Here is a 19,395-nt window from a genome sequence, read left to right on the forward strand (position 1 = left end):
GGAAAAGCTCCTCAAGTAATCCAGTCCCCTCCTGGTCTCCCACCTAGAGCCACAGATCTGGGGCCTTTCGTCATTGCATTCAGAGTACACAAGGGCTGCCATAAAGGGCAACTCGGGAATCAGCGAGGCTCAGTCCTTCCTCTGGGAGCACTGCCATTTGCCCAAGAGAAGGAATAATCTAGTGTTCTCTTGGCAGCTCCTTCTTCTTGTGCCTTGACCTTGAAGGAGTGGAAATGGAGAGAACACAGAGAGAGTGATGGAGGCCACCTCCCCTTTGCACAAAGGTCAAAGCCTGAGTTAGTGGGAGCAAGTCCAGGGGTTTTATAGTTAGCGAAATTAGAATCTTGCTCTTCTCCACGTATAACTTTGTGATTCACAGGGTATAGCAGTGTCATTAATTTCTTAAAAATCTCAAATATTCTATCCCTTAACTCCCTGCCCAATTTTTATGTTTCTGTCACAATGTATTCCTCCATGGCTTTGAATAATAAGCCTCTCCCTCTCCCTGGAATGATTTCACCCCATTTCTTTGCATATGAAGCTCCTATTCCTTCTCAGAACAGTGAGTATTATCATCCCCATCTCATAGGTGACAAAACTGAAGGTAAGTAACTTTCTTGAGGTCACACAGGACTGTGGAGCTAAGATTCAAATACAAATCTGTTCAACTTAAAACCCCAACTTGGTTCTACCACACCATGCCCCATGCATACAATAAGCATATAATATAAGGTCACAGGCTTTCCCAGACTATTTTTATTGTCATTAGTTGTTTACATGCTCATCTTCCCTGTTGGGCTGTTATAAGCCTGATGTCTGTTGAATGAATGTGACAGCTTAGTGATGTTACATATATATATAGGCACACTCATAAGGGCCTAACTCAAAACCACCCCTATTCTCTTCACTAGAGGCTGAGGCCCAGGCTCTGGCAGGGAGGAAGTTTTTCAATCACGAGTCTCAGCAGTCACACGTAAGCGAAGAATCTGATTGACTTTCTTTCCCTCTCAGTAAAATGGTGAGACCATAGCTTCAAATATCCAAATATTCTGGAAGGAAAAAAAAATGCAGGTTACAAATACTGTTTCATTTATCTCATGAGATATGTACTTCCACATGCAGAAAGATGACCAGACACATCCCTTTCTAATGCAAGAACAGGGCTGCTAGCTGGAGGAAAAGCCTTCAACACTGTGATGCAGGTCATGATGGAGAGAGTACCAGGAGCTCTTTGCCACAGCCCTGATCCTGACACTTCCCTGGACTCCCCAGTGTCCAGCCGGCCAGCGCATCGGTACTGCAGACAGAAGGTGGGCAGACCAGGGGCTGAGCACTGCCAGTGATGGGCTGGGAAATGCTGAACAGCCGGCTCTCTTGGAGAGGAATGGGAAAGGTGTGCCCTGATTGGTAGCATTTGCCAATTTCCATGGTGTATGTATTCCCAGCCTGGCCAGTTTCATGCCACCAATGGGCCCTTGACTCATTTGCATAATTCCTGAAAGTCAATAATAGACTCTTGTGAGCCAGTACAAGCCAGCTCCAGCTCAACACTGAGTTTGGCTACCCCTTTCATAGCAACTATTTTAGATTAGGGCTATTGGGGGAGGTATAAAGGACTCATCAGAATAGGATTCTGGAAATTCCCTTTCAAGCCAGATCAGCATTACAGAACTTTACTTAACACATAAATATCATGGACCCACCGAAACGCATGCTCCACAGCAGTAAAATACAATGTTAAAAATACAAATAGGGACTTCCCCTGGTGGTCCAGTGGTTAAGAGTCCACACTTCCAGTGCAGGGGGCCCGGGTTTGATCCCTGGTCAGGGAACACTGCCTGCTGCAACTAAGACCCAGTGCAGCCAAATAACTAACTAAATAAAAATACAAATACTTATTTATCTACATTTCTCTATCTCCCTCCATATTAAAAGAGGATTTTTTTTTTCAGTAACTCTTCTAGATCAGTATGTAACTCCCTCCGCTACTTCCCCTGAGTCTGATAACAGACCAATCTGTTTCTTAGGTAGTAGAAGTGGGAAACCACCAAGGAGAGGAAAAGGAATAGAGATAGAACATTTACTAGTCTGTGATACTAGAAAGAAGAATAACTGTGTGGGCACCATCACTACCGCCAGCACTGAGACTCCAGTCTTATTGGAGCCCAATAAGATTACATTGCAGACATGTGAGGAGCCCTGTCTCCCAGATATTTTTAATTTTACAAAGTCATTAAAATGGAGAGAAATGATAGGGAGTTGCAATTCTAAATCTACCGTATCTTATTTTTCCTTTCCCTCCACCAACGCATCCTTGCCTTTTTGGTCCAGGCAGCTACCTGGCTTTAAGCACTCCTTAGTGGCTTTTCCCATATCTCTTTAGGGAGTGACTCTGGGGTCAGATCTCCAAGGTCGATCCTGAGATGAGGCTGTGTATACAAGTGACTTATCAAGGCAGTGCTCCCCAGGGAAACTGGGCTGGGAAGGGGGAGCAGGACAGGGAAGGGGGGAAGCCAAACAAGGGTGTGATTTCAGGCCAAGCCCCGCAGCCTGATCCTCCAGGGAACCCTGCAGTGTAAGTCACCCCTCACCCAGGGGTCACCCTCACCCCGGGCATGGGAGCTTTCAAACTCCTGCACCCACTTAGTCATTGGTTCAAGGCCACCTGGAGGGTATAAACTCCAAGGCATATCAGACTCACTTCTGGTGTGAACGAAGGGGCTCCAGCAGCCTGAAGGCAGTCCTCTGAGAAAACAGTTGCAGGCACTGGCTGTTTGGAGGGAACTCACACCAGACAAAGGGTGTGCTGAAAGAGCCAAGGGGCTCAGCACAGCGTGCAGACACAAATCCCACAGGATGAAGAATAAGGGAATGGAAGGACCAGGAGACCTAGAGATCCATTCTCTGTCTACCAGCATCTGCAGGCAGTAAATGCAGGCATCTGGACTCAGCACACTCCATCCCTGGGGCATATTGCTAGCAGGATGCATTTTCCTTTGTGGAGTCTCTTATGGTCTCAGAAGAAATCTGGGAATCCCTCACCACTCCTTAAATAACCACTCATCCTTCTTATCCAGCTCCAGTCTCCAGGACACCCCTGTGTTCACCTCGCCTTCCTCTTTCCCCATCAAGTGAACAGGCGAAGTGGGGTTAGTCAGTATCACCATCCTCAACGTTTATTCTATCAAGAGCCACGAAACACTTAACACGTTTTAGAATTGTTTGTACGTAGGCTTGTTTTCACACCCAGCATTGTTCCAAACCTCCTTTGTGTCATACTTTCTTTGGCTCCCTTGATAGACTGGATCCCCATGAAGGTAAGAGTGAATAAGAGTGATTGCAACCTGGGTCTGTTCGGAGCAACAAGTTCTATTACATCACCAGCAACAACTGAATAGCCCTGCTGGTGGAAAGTTTGAAGCCACTACCACCTCAAACAGCCCTGCTGTCATTTGCTGACCCTCTTATTGAATCACAGCATCCACACGGATGTGATCTGTGCACGGGAGAATCAGAGTTTTACTACAGAGGTCAGTTAACCACGGCCTGCAGGCCAAACCCACTTGCCACCTGCTTTTGTAAATAAAGTTTTATTGGAACACAGCCATGAACATTTGTTTATGTATTGTCTCTGGCTGCTTGAGTGCTACAACAGCGAAGTTGAGTCATGGTGACAGAGATTGAATGACCTGCCAAAGCCTAAAATATTTAACATCTGGTCCTTTACAGAAAAAGTTTGCTGACCCTCATTATACTAGGTCTGGCAGGACTCAGAGACAAATATTCAAGAAATTCATAAATTCTGTGAGTACTCTGTCAACCTGTGTTTCATCCAAGTCTTAAGAGTGAACAAGACCGCTGGAGGAGAGAAGCCAGGTGGAACCAGCCAGATCCTCAAATCATAGACATGACAAAGAACAGGCTTTACTGAGGGACCAGGCAGGAGAGTAACAGCCACCCAGGAGGCTGCAGAAGAAAGAAATGTCCTCACAACACTACAGAAGTGCATGTCAATCTAAATGTTCTCCTTGACCATATCAAGACAGTGCCTTTTAAAGGGCAGGGATTATGGCCATGGTCTGGCACAGGGTGGGTGCTCCAAAAGTGGATTTTGAAAGGAAGGAAGGAGAGAAGGAAGGAGAAGAGGCGAGAAAGAGGAAAGGAGGAGGGAGACCCATGGGAGAAGGAAAAAAGGAGGAGAGAAAGAGTGAAAATACTCACCCTGTTTAGCTGCCCGGCTGCTGTAAGAGTTGTGACATTGTGATTCCGGAGCTCAGTCTGGAGCCACACCCAGCCAAGGATGCGACCCGGTAACCCAAGGAGAATACAGAACCATGCAATTCATCTGCCTTTTCTTCTCCAGCTTCTCATCAAAAGGCCACATCATTTTCAGCCAGGCTTCTTAAAATGTCCCTTTTATTCTCGCACCTCCTTGGCCCTCACACACTGCAGCTGCCCTCTGCCTCTCCAAGCAAGCTTCTCCATCCCTGGCAAACTCCTCCCAGAGCTCGACCCTCTCCCTTTGCCCTTGCCTCCTGACACTGGGTTCCAAACCCCAAACCCCGACCCGCCTGACGGGAGGCCCCTTAGAAATGAGGGACAAGGGAAGAGCTAGGATAACTCAGAATCCTAGTTAGCGGGCCTCTTGGCACTGTAGTTTGCTTCTACACAAGGAAATTTCCACCAGAATGAGATAGCTAATAGCATAGATCCTAGGACAGACTTTTCGAGCTGTATGACCTTGGGCTATTTTACTTTCTCTCTCAGTACTTCAATTTCCTCATCTGTAAAATGGGAATAATAATAACAGTATCAAAAAAAATTAAAAAAAATAAAAAATAATAATAATAACAGTATCTATCCATCGTATAGGCTTGTTATAGGATGAAATGAGTTAATTCCTCTAAAGCACTTAGATCCATACTGAGCCCATCAATCTCTATATAAACGTTTGTTTAATAAAATCTTATCTTTCCAAGCTACTAGATCTTATCATTGAGGTCAGATCTGCTAGAATGGAAAGTTTGTCAACTCTAAAGTGATAAAAGAAAGTGATAAAATATTCCAAAGCTATTGATATCTTCAAAGAAAAAAATGTGCCAAGGGAAAAAATATATAATGGTAAAACAGTATAAACTTAATGGGGTGGAGTAATGATACCATTTTAGAGCTTACTAAAAAGCAAACACAGTCTGAAAGAATCAGTCATGGTTTTTAAATCTGAGGATGTGTCCACATCCCATGAACGCTACTGTGTTTCCAATACGATGGTAGAGGCACTGAGTGTCTGCTCCAGGAGGCATATGGAGAACAGTTAATCACATATCCCTGTTCAAATAACTCTTCCCTGAGCTGGCTTCCGCTGCTGGGAAATATCTGGGGGTGGGGAAGGCACTAGGAGATGCTAAGTGGTGCCGTGTGTGAGGGTTGCATATTAACTATCACTGAGCCAGCTAAGCTATTACTCACCAATATTAACAATTAGTGCGGGTTCATTAGTGCAGGGTCTAAGCTGCTTAAGACCCTGAAATGACTCTCCATTGCACACCTCAACATGCACCATAAGCCCTCCGTGATCTCCCCAAAATCTCCCTCTCCATCCCCTAGTTGGCCCAACATGCCAGCTCATTCCCTCCTTGCACACACAGCAGGAAGCTCCTTTCCCATACAAGAAACACCTCTTATCCTAAAAGCTTCAGCCCTCTCTGACCACCCTGGCTGACATAGGTAACCTTCTGTGCCCAAACCCTTTGTTTACTTACTTAATTAAAGTTGCTGCAATTTATAACTATACATTTTCTTCTTCTGTTTTTTAATTTGAATGAAAGATTCTTTACATTCTATACTGCTTTACAATTTTCAAAAGTGTCACTCACATGATTTCATGTCTGTTGTGACCTACTAAAATGCGTCTTCCCTAAGATACAGTATCATGTCTATTTTATTCTCAGCTGTAATCTCAGAATTTCCTATACAGTCTGACATACAGGAAGGGCTCAATAAACACTCACTGAATGAGTGAATGAATGATGAATAAACAGTTCAAAGGGAATCATAGCAAACATACATCTAAGTTTAACTCCTAACGCTAACACAATCTATTACCTTGGGTAATTATGTCTCCATGTCTTTAAGCAATACATACCGTATTACACAATAGTAATACAGTGAAACATGATGAGAACAGAGCCCAGTATCTGACATACATGCATACTGCAATATACATAGGTATTGTTATTGTTATCTTTGTTACTGTTATTATTAATAGCAATAGTGCCTGTGGTTCCAGCACTATGTCTCAGTTTCCTCTTCTAATAAAAAGGGAAAAATAATCTGGTCTCACCTGTCTTTTGTGGACTGTCCCTAAATAAGCAATGACAATAGCTCATATTGACAAGGGCATACATGTGGCTGTCCTTTTGTCTACAAGAAGAGCTCCAAGACCTCACCCAAGAGGTCTCACACTGTTGGAGGAGGTGTGTTCAAATGCCAGGAGGGCACGTGGTTAATCCACCTCCCTACACGTTACAGCAGACAGGCAACCTTGACACTGGCAAAGCGGGGGAACCAGCACACACAGCATATGGACCTGCAGTGGAGCATATGGATGTGGTCCTAGAGAAAAGGCTCCCATATGCTCCCCGAGCTGGGCCTGCCTTGCCCACTCCCAGCCTCCCCACACTTCTGGCTGGTTCATAAATCAGCCGCCTCCTACCATCCCAGTGCACCGGCCAATCCATGTGTGATTAATGCACACATTTGCCTGCAGCCTGGAGAGAACCCCAGGTACAGGTGGGAGAGGAAGGAAAAAGACTTAATTGGAGTGGGGCGGGAGAGAAGGAGGGAAGACGAGGTCATTCCTCATTGCCATTGAGCCAGCGCTATCTTTAGAAGTCCTGGCTTTGTAAGAATTAGTTTTCTTGGAAATCTGTCTTGCAGACTCCCCAGGAACCCCACCGTAGCCTAAGATATTGCCTGGGCTTCACCTCCAAAGACTCAGAAAGATGATTGCTCCATTCCAGCCTGTCCCACCCTCCATTATCCTCCAGGGCTTCTTCATCTGAGCTTAAACATTCATTCAGATCCTTTAAGGAAGGCTGGGGTCCCTGGAGACAAGTAAGACTAGATGTGTGAGGCAGCAAATCCACTCAACTGTGTCTTAGACAAGTATTTTCCAACTGTGCCCAACAGAGGGCAAAGGGTTTTATGCAGAGGCCACAGGAAGGGAGGGCTCCAGGGTCCCATAGCTGGTTCAATCAGAGAAATTCTGCTTTGACTTTGTTTACAGGTTAGGCTGTTCAAATCCGATTCAGCTGTGATTTTGTTAAGGATCATATGGCTGAAAAAAGTTGAGACCCGTCCACTCAAATTAAAAATGCTACAGATACAATGAGATGTGTCCACTGTATAAAGCACGATTATAAAATTAACGACGGTTGCCATTCACTGGGCAGGAGACAGAACAGAACTGTAATGAACAGGAGAGACGCTAGGTCACTTTTCCGTTTGGTGGTTGAATGACCTAGAGCAAGGAGTTCTCCTCTCTATGCCCCCATTTCATCATCTGTGAAATGGGAATTATAAATGGTACCTGACTTAGAGGACATGGGGGAGACTGAATGAGATTAATCCAGGCCCTGCATTTCCATGATGCTGGAACCTAATATAGGACCAATACATATTTGCTATAATGTTTCTTCTTCTGTGTGTCACTCACTGTGCTGAACACATTATTTGTATTATCTTTAGTCCTCCCACCTTTATTCCGTGAAGGTTTATTCCAATTTTATAGATTAGGAACCTGAGGGTAAGACCTAGACCTTGAACAATGGTCCCAAAATATCCACTCATGTTGTGGAGACCATTGGTGTTCTGGGGCGAGTTTGAGAATCATCCATCTAGGTGACTCTGGTTTATTCTTACTTGCCTGAAGACAACCACACAATTTGATGTGATTAGGCTTTCTGCTCCCTTTTCTTTCATGTGTTCTCCTGTATGCATTCACCCATCCGTCCATTGAACTACCGATCCAGTTCAACAAACATTCATTGAATGCCTACTTAGTGTCAGGAACCTTAGACAAGTCACTCGGCTTCTCTGAAGGTCAAAGAGCCCTTCAGTAAAGTGTGGGTGTTTAGATGACCTACAGTGTAGGATTTTTATATAAAGTGAAAAAAAATTATCTAAAAAGGTTTTTCCAAGTGCAAAGTGCTCTCTCCATATTAGGGATACTTAGGGATAGAATGACCATACATCTCAGTTTGCTTGGACATTCCTGGCAGAGTTATTAGTAGCAATGCTTTTATCCTCAAAAGGTCCCATTTGTAAGTTAAATCCTAGAGTCACCCTAGCTATGAAGAGGGCCATAATGGCCATGTATATTTACATTGGTTCATCTAGAAGGAGGGGCTGGGAACTCTGCAGAAGTTTTGAGACCAGGTTAGGGAGAAAATGGTTCTGAGTGTGTTTTGAAGTACGGGCTTTGTGCCCATTAAAGAGATAGAAAATTGAGTCTGCCTTTCCGTGGGAGCACAGCAACCTCACACTGCAAGGGCTTGGCAGCAAGGAGGGGAAGAATTCAGGCCCACCACTCTACCACCAGAGATAAGTGAGTTATCTGGGAGAACTTTACATAAACCAGTGTGACCTGATATTAAAAGACCCATGTATCCTGGATAGAAGAGCCCCCTCCAAAGGATTTGGGGGAACCCATAAAAAAGTGTTTCCCTTGTGCTAATTAAAGGACACCGTCAGCTATTGATATCTGCACATTTATTCCTCTTCTCCGGGGCTAACCCCCCAGCCACATCATTTCTGGATTGTCCTCAGTGGCTGTTAGGCTCCACTGAGCCACAGCGCTTCTGCCAACAGTAGAGTCACTTCTGCCAGACATGGTAGGGTCTCCCCCTGGGCCCTTCCATCTAGTCTTGGGCCCATGAGATCCTACTCCATTATCCTGAGTCTCGGAGCTTACGGAGTAGGAGCGATTTCTCCCCTTCTCCTTTTACTGTCACTTTCTTTCAGAGGAGCCCTACAGTCACCTTGCTTGAGGTCTGTGTCTCCTGGCATCTTCTAGCAAAATCATTCTTTTTACACATACTCATCATAGAGATTACAGAAGAGTATAGAAAGATGAGCTCGGAGACAAATCTAAGACACTAACACCAGGATGTACCCTCAAATAATTCCCTGACTCAGACTTCCTAAGTGTTTTACAGGGCAAAGCTTGATAAACCTGATATCCTGTTGCTATGGAATGAGTTCACTCCCTGGAGGTTCCCCAGAATTTCATTCCAAGAGATTTGAGCCAGTTTCTCTGTTCTGTAAGACACAGCATTTAAGAGCACAGACTCGGGGGGCAGATACATATGAACCCAATTCCATATGAACTGTGATCTTGAGCAAATTGTGAGCCCCTCTAAGCCTCAGTTTCTTTATCTGTGAAATGGAGATAATAAAAGCACCAATCGGTCAGGATTGCCATGACGGCTACGTTACACAATGCCGTAAAGGCTTTGAACAGTGTCATGAAACAATACACGTTCATCTTTATTTTAATGTCTTCATTATTATCATCCTAATAGTGAGCAGGGCCTAGCCTCCCAATGGGAGAGGATAAGGACTCTCCTATGAAAGGCGGAACAAACATGCGTGTTATTTCTATCTTTGTTTTCAGCCCACGCCCTACCCTGCAGCCCAAAGGCAAGCTCTTATCCGTAACTCAGATGTCAGGGAATCAAGGCAGAATATCGACTTTCTTCTGTCTTTCAACTGGAAGTTCATTCTGTGGGGGAGTATAGGCGTACCCCGTCCATCTAAATATTTCAATTTCTGTCTGAATGTTTGCCAGTCCGTTAGGAGAGCGTTGATAACAAGGAAGATAAAACATGTATTTAGAAAGAATGTGAGTGAGCGTGTGTAGATGTGCGGGGGTTTTTAGAAATCTGTGTAAGTGAACTCCTGATTCAGGATATGTCTGTGCTGGGGGCAAAGGCTGTCTTACGCAAGTCTCATTAGGACAGTGACTGGTTGAAAGCCAGACCTGGATTATCACAAATGGATGCAGAGGGAGGCTGAAAATCAGGCCTCCTGCCCACTCAGCAGTTCTCGGCGCTGGCCCATCTCAGCCATCTAATGCCGTTCCTGCATTAGATGCTGCAAACACAATTGACTTCTGTTACTTATAAAGCCAACCACTTTAGTTCATTTAAACGTTTAGGTTGGACTTCAGAGATTTCTGAGTGGTTGGACAGCTCGACCAGCCACAACCAGTCCACCGCTGCAGCCCCACCCCAAGACTACATAACAAGAGAAGAATATTCCTTCCTGCTACAGTCAGCACCCAGTCTCCATTAGCAGATGGACTTAGAGGTTGGTATTTCTGCATTTGAAAGATCTGATCCAAATAGGCACATCCCCAGATATTCTGTTCATATCATTCATTCATTGGACCCATATTCAATGTACCATCTCTATACTGGGCCCAGGAATATAAAGAGAGATCATATATTGAAGAAACCTTTAGGGTCCTCACAGACTATCACAGGAAATAGAGAGGCAAAGAAATGGGAATGACATATCGGTACTAAAGCTGTGAAAATTACAGAAAAAAATAAAGGAAAGAAAAGAAAAGAAAATGGTACTGGAACTCAGCAAGACTGGTATGAGAGAATCCAGGTACTGTCCAAACTAAACCCTAAGGGGGCTTCGTTTTTCAGAAGAAATATGGGATGAAGAATGTTCTAGGCAGAAGATGTTGTAGAAGAGGTATAGAAGTTAAACTCAGGCAGATCTTTGGTTAAATGACATGACTACTTACTGGACCTTGGCAAGTTACTCCATCTCCCAGAGCCTAAGTCGCCTCCTCTATAAAACTGAACTGATTGAGCCTCCTAGGATTACATTGGAGCTCAAATAGCTCACATTAGCAAATGACTGAGAGAATGTGACTCATGGTGGCCGTTCGTTACATGGTGCCTGTTAGTTTAGTATGACTAGAGCTGCAGGGGGGGCAGACCGCAAAGAGTCTTGGAGCGGGGGGGCAGGGGGAGCCGGGGGGGGGGGGGACCTTATCCTGCAGACAAAAGGCTTCTGCTAATGGTTTTAAACCAAGGAGGAACATGGCCATGTTTGGGTTTCAAATAGATGTCATTGATGATGAGGTTAAAGATGGCCTGAGGGTACAGCCAAAGGAAGCAGATGACAAAACCACGGACAATAGTTAGCTTATCCTTAGTTGTCAAAGGGTAACTTTTCTAAACAGAAACCTGCAATCACGAGATCCTTATTCCTCATCATGAAGGAAGCACCCACCTATCTTTAATGTTGCAGCATAAATCCTGTCGCCTGTTCTGTTCAACATCTGAATTTCATTCTTCTCACCGAAGAATCGACTTACAAATCAACATAAAAGTCATGAAGCAAGAGAGAGTCTTCTTCTACTCAGTGTTTCACCCTCCCTGCCTCTTTATTCCAAGACCTGCTTAGAGCCAGACAAACCATGTTGATTGAGAGAAAAGGCATTTCTCTGGCATTGTGTCACTTACTTTCTAAAAGTCCCAGTGGGAGAACCAAGGAAAACTGTTCTCCCAGCATTTCCCCAGAGTGTGTCCTTCCTGTAAAGAAAAAATAAATTCTAAACACAGTGTGTGTGCACAAGTGTGATGGCCCTTCCTCATGGAGCTCAAACATCACCTCCGGTCAAACAGTCAACACAAGCCCAGGTGACCACTCCCTCCCCTGGGGACACTAGCGCCATCTACCCCCTCATTGGTTGCATGGTGTTGCAATTAATTTCCTGCTCATGCCTGTCTCCCCAGCTAGGCCAAGAGCTCTTCCAAGTCTGAGATAAGATCTTATCCATATACTTATTTCCACCATGTGGCACAATGCCTGGCACCTAGCAGATAGGAGATAAGGTTTTGTTGAATGGATACGCATGGGTCTAAGTTCCTTTCAAAGTCTCCCAACTTCCAGTTTCCACTAGAGTGAGCTGGGACCTTAAACACCACCAGAGATATGAGTACATATGAACTTCCCTTGAATCTAGGTATACTTATATCTGTACTTTCTCTGTGGAGAGTTGGTTCCTTAGCTTTATCATTTTCTAGGACAGGAGTCAACAAACCATGGTCTACAGGTCAAATCGAATCCACAGCTTATTATTATAAATAAAGTTTCATTAGAACACAGCCACCTCCATGTCTTCACACATTATCAATGGCTGCTTTCACGCTAGAACAGTAGAGTTCGGTAATTTGCGATAGAGACCGCAGGGCCTGCAAAGACTAAACTACTTACTCTCTGGGCCTTTACGAAAAACATCTGCAGCCCCCTGCTCTAATGCTTAACTTCAGCGGCAGTACTTGGAGTGACATGTGCAGGCTCAGTGCTGAGCGCTCGACAGCCACATTGCTCAAAGGTGGCCACCACGATGATGCCCATTTCGTGGGTGAACTCATTTTCTGAGCACCTACAGCGTTCCGGGCTCTGTGCTGACCACGAGTATCGCCACAGGAAGCAAGGCATACACGATGCCCGCCTTAAGTCAGCTCCCGGGCTCTGTTCACCGAGCCATACTCTTTTTCGGAAAGCCCGTGTGCCCCCAGCCCTCAAGGGCACACATCAGAGCCAAAGCACTCATGGAAAATCCACGACTTTCCAAACTTCCTCCATGAGGGGTTTCGGCCGTCAGAGGAACAGCCTGCTCGCAGATGGGCCACAGCCAGAGCCCCCTCCCATTTCTTCAGTGGGTGTGGTCCACCTCCAGCTGAAACTCAAGGGTCAGACCTGTTGGTCACCTCCTGTTGATGACCCTCTGGGACAAGGAACTGAGAAAGACCCCCGGCCAGGCCTCCCATAACAGTGGCTGGATCTCTGGGACCCACTCAGGGCAGGGTCTTCCGCGGGCTCCTGACCAGTAAGATGTTAAACTAGGCCTGCATCCTTCCAAGGGGGCGTGGCCGGGACTTCTTCCATTAGCGGCGCCATCTGCTTTGGAGGCTCTTCCCTTTGTCCAGCACCTCCCGAGGAGCCTGCTGTTCTCTCCCCCTTTGTTTTAAATGGGCCACGATGAAAAATGCTCACAATGGGACATTGCTGCGCAGGAGAAAGACCACGGAGGGAGAGAAAGGTAACAGAAAAGGAAGGACTGACCGCCCCAGCCCAGGCCGCTCGGAGCGGATCCTAATTAGGAGTCTGGCAGCGCATTCCTCAGCAGGAAGCCCGGATCATTAGCGCTGGCACCGCACACTCTCTGACTACGCTCTGCAACCACGCGGCCGTGCTGGCACCACGCGGACCCCGCTCTTGGCTCCGCATCAGAACAGATGTCCAGAGAGGGATTTCTTTCTTGTTTTTTTGTTTTTGTGTTTGGAGATTTTTTTTTTTTTTTTTTTTGAAGCGTTGCATCACCCTGTGCCAGAGGCTTCTTGTGCCAAGATAATGGGTTTGGATGGATCAGCGAAGCAAGACAAGTCAAGAGGGATTTAAACAGTGCTTGTGTGGGCTCCCGGGGTGAAAAACAGAGAGACATGGAAAGAAGCTGGATTGCTGTCTTGGAATTTGAGAGGTCGACCAAGAGGTGTCTTCCAGCACTGCACTTAGTAGCAATGGAACCACTCCTGCAGAACCTGCCCCTCTATGTCCACTGCTAGAGCCCCAGTCCAAGGCACTAATATCGTGCATCTACATCAGGGATTGGCAAGGATTCGCTGAAATAGTGTACACGTGGACACGCATACACAGTGTGTTTGTGAACGTCTGTGTTCACACATCTCTAAAACATGGTAAATTTACCCAGAATGCCTTCCCCTGGCAGCAGAAAATGACAAAGTGACTCCTCCATTTTGTTAATGGGAAACCTGATGAAAAGTGCTATTAAACATGTCATTGGATATTTAAGAGTAAAAGGAACCAGATCCAAAATTTCAAGGTAGGCTTCCTCATTCTCTTTGGGATTCCGTGTAAATATGGACCATGTTGTCTGACAAAAAATTGGGGCATGTCAATTGGCCAGCAAAAGAATGGATTTTTTTAAAAATCAAGGCTGTTGTGCAGCACTATTTACAATAGCCAAGGGCTTCCCTGATGGCGCAGTGGTTGAGAGTCCGCCTGCCGATGCAGGGGACGTGGGTTCGTGCCCCGGTCCGGGAAGATCCCACATGCCGCGGAGCGGCTGGGCCCGTGATCCATGGCTGCTGAGCCTGCGCGTCCGGAGCCTGTGCTCCGCAACGGGAGAGGCCACAACAGTGTGGCCCGCATACCACACACACACACCCACACACACACCCACACACACACACACACACACACACACAATACAATAGCCAAGACATGGAAGCAACCTAAATATCCATCAACAGACGAATGGATAAAGAAGATGTGGTACATACGTACAATGGAATATTACTCAGCCATAAAAGAGAATGAAATAGTGCCATCTGCAGCAACATGGATGGACCTAGAGATATCAAACTAAATGAAGTAAGTCAGAAAAAGAAAGACAAATACTATATGATATCACTTATATGTGGAATCTAAAATATGACACAAATGAACTTATCTACGGAACAGAAACAGACTCACAGACGTAGAGAACAGACTTGTGGTTGCCAAGGTGGCAGGGGGCGGTGAGGAAGAGATGGATTGGGAATTTGGGGTTAGCAGAAGCAAACTATTATATATAGAATGGATAAACAACAAGGTCCTACTCTATATAGCACAGGGAACTATATCCAATATCCTGAGGTAAACCAGAATGGAAAAGAATATATATATATGTATAACTGAATCACTTTGCTGTACAGCAGAAATTAACACATTATAAATCAACTATACTTCAATAAAATAATTTTTTTAAAAAATCAGGTCTATTGTGGAAAATCCAAGATATACCATCACTATATCTATAACATTAGAATTTGATAAATATTCTGAAAGTGAATTGATAGAGCAAACCCAGCCCACACAATCCAGCCTAGAAAGTCAAGGTACGTAACTTCTATTTGGGGACTGGCTTTGAAATGAAGACCACATGACATCAAAACGTTCAATTAAAATGCCATTTGTCCAGATGTTTGACCATATAATGCCAACAACTGGTTTGACTAATGTTTTGAATTTAATTGACCAGATGTTTTATTGGTAGGTGCCTTAATGAGTAGGAGAAGTGTTTGTGGAGTTGAATCAAATTTCCCTGGGAAGAGTCTGCCTCACTGGAAACAGGGACTTAAATGTTGTTACTGCCATTAACCGGAGCTTATCAGAAGTTTTGAAATTGTCTCACCACCTTCATACCTAGTCCTTTAGGATACCTTGCTCTTTCATTGTAAGCTCAGAGAAGATGGACAGTACCTTGGTTTGGGTCCCTCCAGAAGAAGATCCTAAAACAAAAAGTCAAGGGCAAATTTAGAAGCAATTGGTAAACTAAACACAGATTAAACACAGACAAAACAGTTTTCAAAGAGTGGAAAGTAAATGGATTTGGAGGCAGAGGTCTCAGATTCAGTGTCAGGCATGCCGTTTACTTTGGGTGTGATAATAAAAACAGCAGATTACATGGAGGGCTTACTCTGTGCCCAGCACACAGCACCCTTCATCTGTTTCACAGATGAGAATGTGCAGGCACTGAAGCATTAAGTCCAAAGTTACCCAGCTGGGAAGTGTCAGAGGTGAGATTAGTTCTCAGACACTCTGGTTCGGAGCCAGAGCTCTCAGCCATGCCCCCTACAGTGTGTGATTCAGAGCTCATTAGAACCTCAGTTTCCTCATCTCTGAGTTCAATGCCCGTCTTAGAGAGCAGCCATTAAGGGGTTAAACAGGGTAAGGTAGAAGATGGCGTGGAGTTTGTACAGCACTCTGTGCTTTGTGAGTTGAGTGTCCCACGAGTGTTAGTTACGACACCCATGTAAGAGCGGATTGTCATTGCTGACATGTCCCGACTCCTCTCTAAGGCCTCTTCAAGTAGATGATATAACGTGGATCCCTGAGATCCAGTGGCTCTCCTTTTAACACAAAAGCACCTGTCCCTCTGCAGCTCAACACTGTGGCAGAGGAAGCCAGTGGCCACCCTCCCATGTCTCCATCCTCAACATCTCTTTCTGCTTTTTGCACAACCTTGGGCTTCCCCAGCCATCTGAATAATTCATATTAAAGTGGAGACTTAGGACACACGGGCATGGAGTGGCCAGACAGCCTGAAACCCACATACGCACAGGATGAAGCAGTCTCTAGGACAAAGCCAGAGGGCCAGCCAGTTGGGACCAGGATGCTAGATGGGGCTCCCAGGAGTTACCCACAGGTGTGTGGAACCCTCAGTGGGAGGCACAAGGCAGCCCAATTCACAGGATGAGATCTCAGAAGGTCTTCCCCCTGGATTTACCTGGTTTTATTCCTCCATTATCCCAATTCTTCATGAGTAGCTGTTATGTGCTGGGCGGGAGGGAAAGGTCAGTGGTAAATCAGGTAAACCCTCTGTCCCCTCCATGTCAGAGGCCAGGGCAGACAATACAGTGTTTCTGTTGTTAATACATCCACTAAGATGATCCAGAAACACAGTAGGGATTCTGTCTTTCTTCTAAAATAAATAATCCCTGTTCTAGAAGTTTACTATAAGGAGGGTTAAATGATACAAACTACAATAATTGGAGCCATAAGTAGGACCAGGGAACAGGGAGGAAGGCAGGGAGGGTAGTCGGGTAGCTGGGTGGTCCAGAAAGGCCACTTAGAGAGACAGGACCTGAGCTGATAGTGAAACACTAAGAAAGAGGCAGCCACACACACACAGCTGGTGGGAAGCATTCCAGGCAGAGGAAATAGGCAGCACAAAGCCTCCAAGGCAGGCGTGAGCTTGACCTGTGATTGGAACAGAAGGAAGGAGGGTGTGGAGAGGGTGTCTCTTCGCGCAGGCAGAGACAAGCGGAGACCGGGTAGTCACGTCCCCGAGGACCTTATCAGGAGTGTGTCTTTGGGTCTCAGTGAGATTGGAGGCATGGAGGGCTTTGTGTAGTGGGGTCTCACAATTTTCTTTATGTGTTCGGAACGTTTACTCTGGCTTGACTGTTAGAAAAGTGAGGCAGGCAGGGATACGGGACAGGAAGCTATGGTAGGCTTTCAGGAGGGATGGTGGCAGTCTGGACAAAGGTACCTAGAAGCAGTTGGATTGGGGTAGAAAGTTGGCACCAGGCACTGTTAGGGTTTGGGATCCAGATTCTGTTACTGACCAGGGTTCTTCATCTCCTTTATCCATAGAAACTGACCAGAGGCCAGACCAGAAATTCAGGCAAGGCTTTACTGGGACCCCTGCTGCAGCAGCGGGGAGAGAGAACAAGTAACAGGTTCCCTTGCTGGCTCCCTGAGGGCAGGCAAGTTGGGGTGAGGGGAGGGGCAGGTCCAGGGATCAGCGCAGAGGGGTGGCTAGGGGTTTACCCAGCACTTTGGTGGTGTTGTGTGCAGGGGGCATGCACAGTGCCCTGCTTTTGCTCCTGATGCCCTACGTTTACTCCTGGCTCTTCAGAAGTGGCAGCTGGGGAATTTTGGGTGTTTTTGTATCTTGTTGTCCATAATTTGCCCCCAATTGCACATGCACGCAGTTATTTTTGTTCCCTTATAGTTTCTTTGTATTCTGTTGCCCGAGGAGAGGTGTGTCCAGGTGCCAGCACTGCAGCAAAGGGGCCCAGGTCCCAGCCTGTCTCACTTCCAGGCCTACAGAGGTGGCCTGAGAAGATCACAGTAGACCTGGCCCAGGAGGAGGCAGGAGAGACACCCAGCAACACCCAGGGAATGGGATTGCCTTTTGTTCAGGGTTTGGGTTAAACATGAGGAAAGAAGGAAGTAGGTGCAGCCAGAGAGAAGTGGGGATGAGGAGGGACAGTATGGCGAGGGGGAGGAGGAAAAGGATGATCACACGAGGGGAAGGAGAGGAGACCCTGCCGGCTCCTGGATTCCCCCAGATCTGGTTCTGCTTCCTGCTTCTGGACTGAAGGACAGCTGGATGCCCGGGACCTTGTTTATGTCTCACAGCAGCTCTGCCAGGGGAAACTGAGCCCAAGAGAGGTAGGGCTCCCAAGGTCAACCTGCAACTGGCTGGACCTTGGTGGGGGCCTGTGCCTCCTGGGCCATGTGCCTTTGCTGTGAAAGAAGGAAAAGTTCTAACCTGCTCGTTGTCACCAACTCCAGCTGTCACTTGGACACGGCTGGGAAATGGCTGAGGATGGAGGTGACACCACGGGGAGGGGCAAGTCTTAGTAGCTTGCCCTCCCCCCTTAGTCCCTTTCAGTTTCAAAATTCACACGAATATAATGTACATTTATAAAACACTATCTCAAAAGTCATAATCCCATCGGGTCTCCATTTGAAATATTGTATAATCACATACATAATAGCAATAAAACCAAAAGAGAAAAAAAATATAGTAGAAGAAAGACAACAATTGTGCTGTGTTTCTGAATTATTTGAGTGAACTTATCAACAACAAAGCTACTGTAATAAAACTACCTATAAATAGCATAAAATGAAAGCAATAATTTCTGAGTCATAGTTAAGTAACCCACAGTTAGAGGGCATGATTGTAGAAGTATAACTCTACCAGATTTCCATTTGAGCCACTGGATAGAGTAGTCCCTCCTTAACTGAAATTTTGCTTGCCAAAGTCCAAAAATATTAAATGGAAAATTCCAGAAATAACCAATTCGTAAGTTTTAAGTTGTGTGCTGTTCTAGGGAGAGTCATGAAATCTCACACTGTCTCACTCAGTCCCACCCATGACATGGACATGCTTCATCCCTTTGTCCAGAATATCCCATCCAATAGTCCTTTAGTACCCAATTAGACTGTCAGATTAACTGTCATGGTATCACAGTGTTTGTCGTCAGGTAACTCTTATTTTACTTAATAATGGTCCCAAAGCCTAAGAGGGGTGATGCTGGCAATTAGGATATGCCAAAAAGAAGCCATAAAGTGCTTCCTTTAATCGAAAAGGTTGAAAGTTCTCTTAACAAGGAAAGAACAAAAAAAATCGTATGCTGAGGTTACCAAGATCTATAGTAAGAATGAATCTTCTATCCATGAAATTGTGAAGCAGGAGAAGGAAACTTGTGCTATTTTTCTGTGGCACCTCAAACTGCAAAAGGTACAGCCACAATACGTGATAAGTGCTTAGATAAGATGGAAAAGGCATTAAACCTGTACAGTAAGGTATTTTGAGAGAGGGAGAGAAAGACCACAGTCACATAACTTTTATTATAGTATGTTGTTAATATTTTTCTATTTTATTAGTACTTATTGTTGTTAATCTCTTCCTGTGCCTAATTTATAAATTCAACTTCATCGTAGGTATGTATGTATAGAAAAAAAAATGGTATATGTAGGGTTCTGTACCTCTGAAGTTTCAGGCAC

General features: G+C 45.5%; 1 pseudogene; it reads left to right on the forward strand.

The window, feature by feature from the left end:
* The first annotated feature begins 13,071 nt into the window (after positions 1 to 13,071).
* The window catches only part of LOC131741050 (ubiquitin-like-conjugating enzyme ATG3), a 146,715-nt pseudogene continuing 140,391 nt past the window's right edge, over positions 13,072 to 19,395 (forward strand).

This window comes from Kogia breviceps, chromosome 14, assembly GCF_026419965.1.
Source record: "Kogia breviceps isolate mKogBre1 chromosome 14, mKogBre1 haplotype 1, whole genome shotgun sequence".
Classification (NCBI taxonomy): Eukaryota; Metazoa; Chordata; class Mammalia; order Artiodactyla; family Physeteridae; genus Kogia; species Kogia breviceps.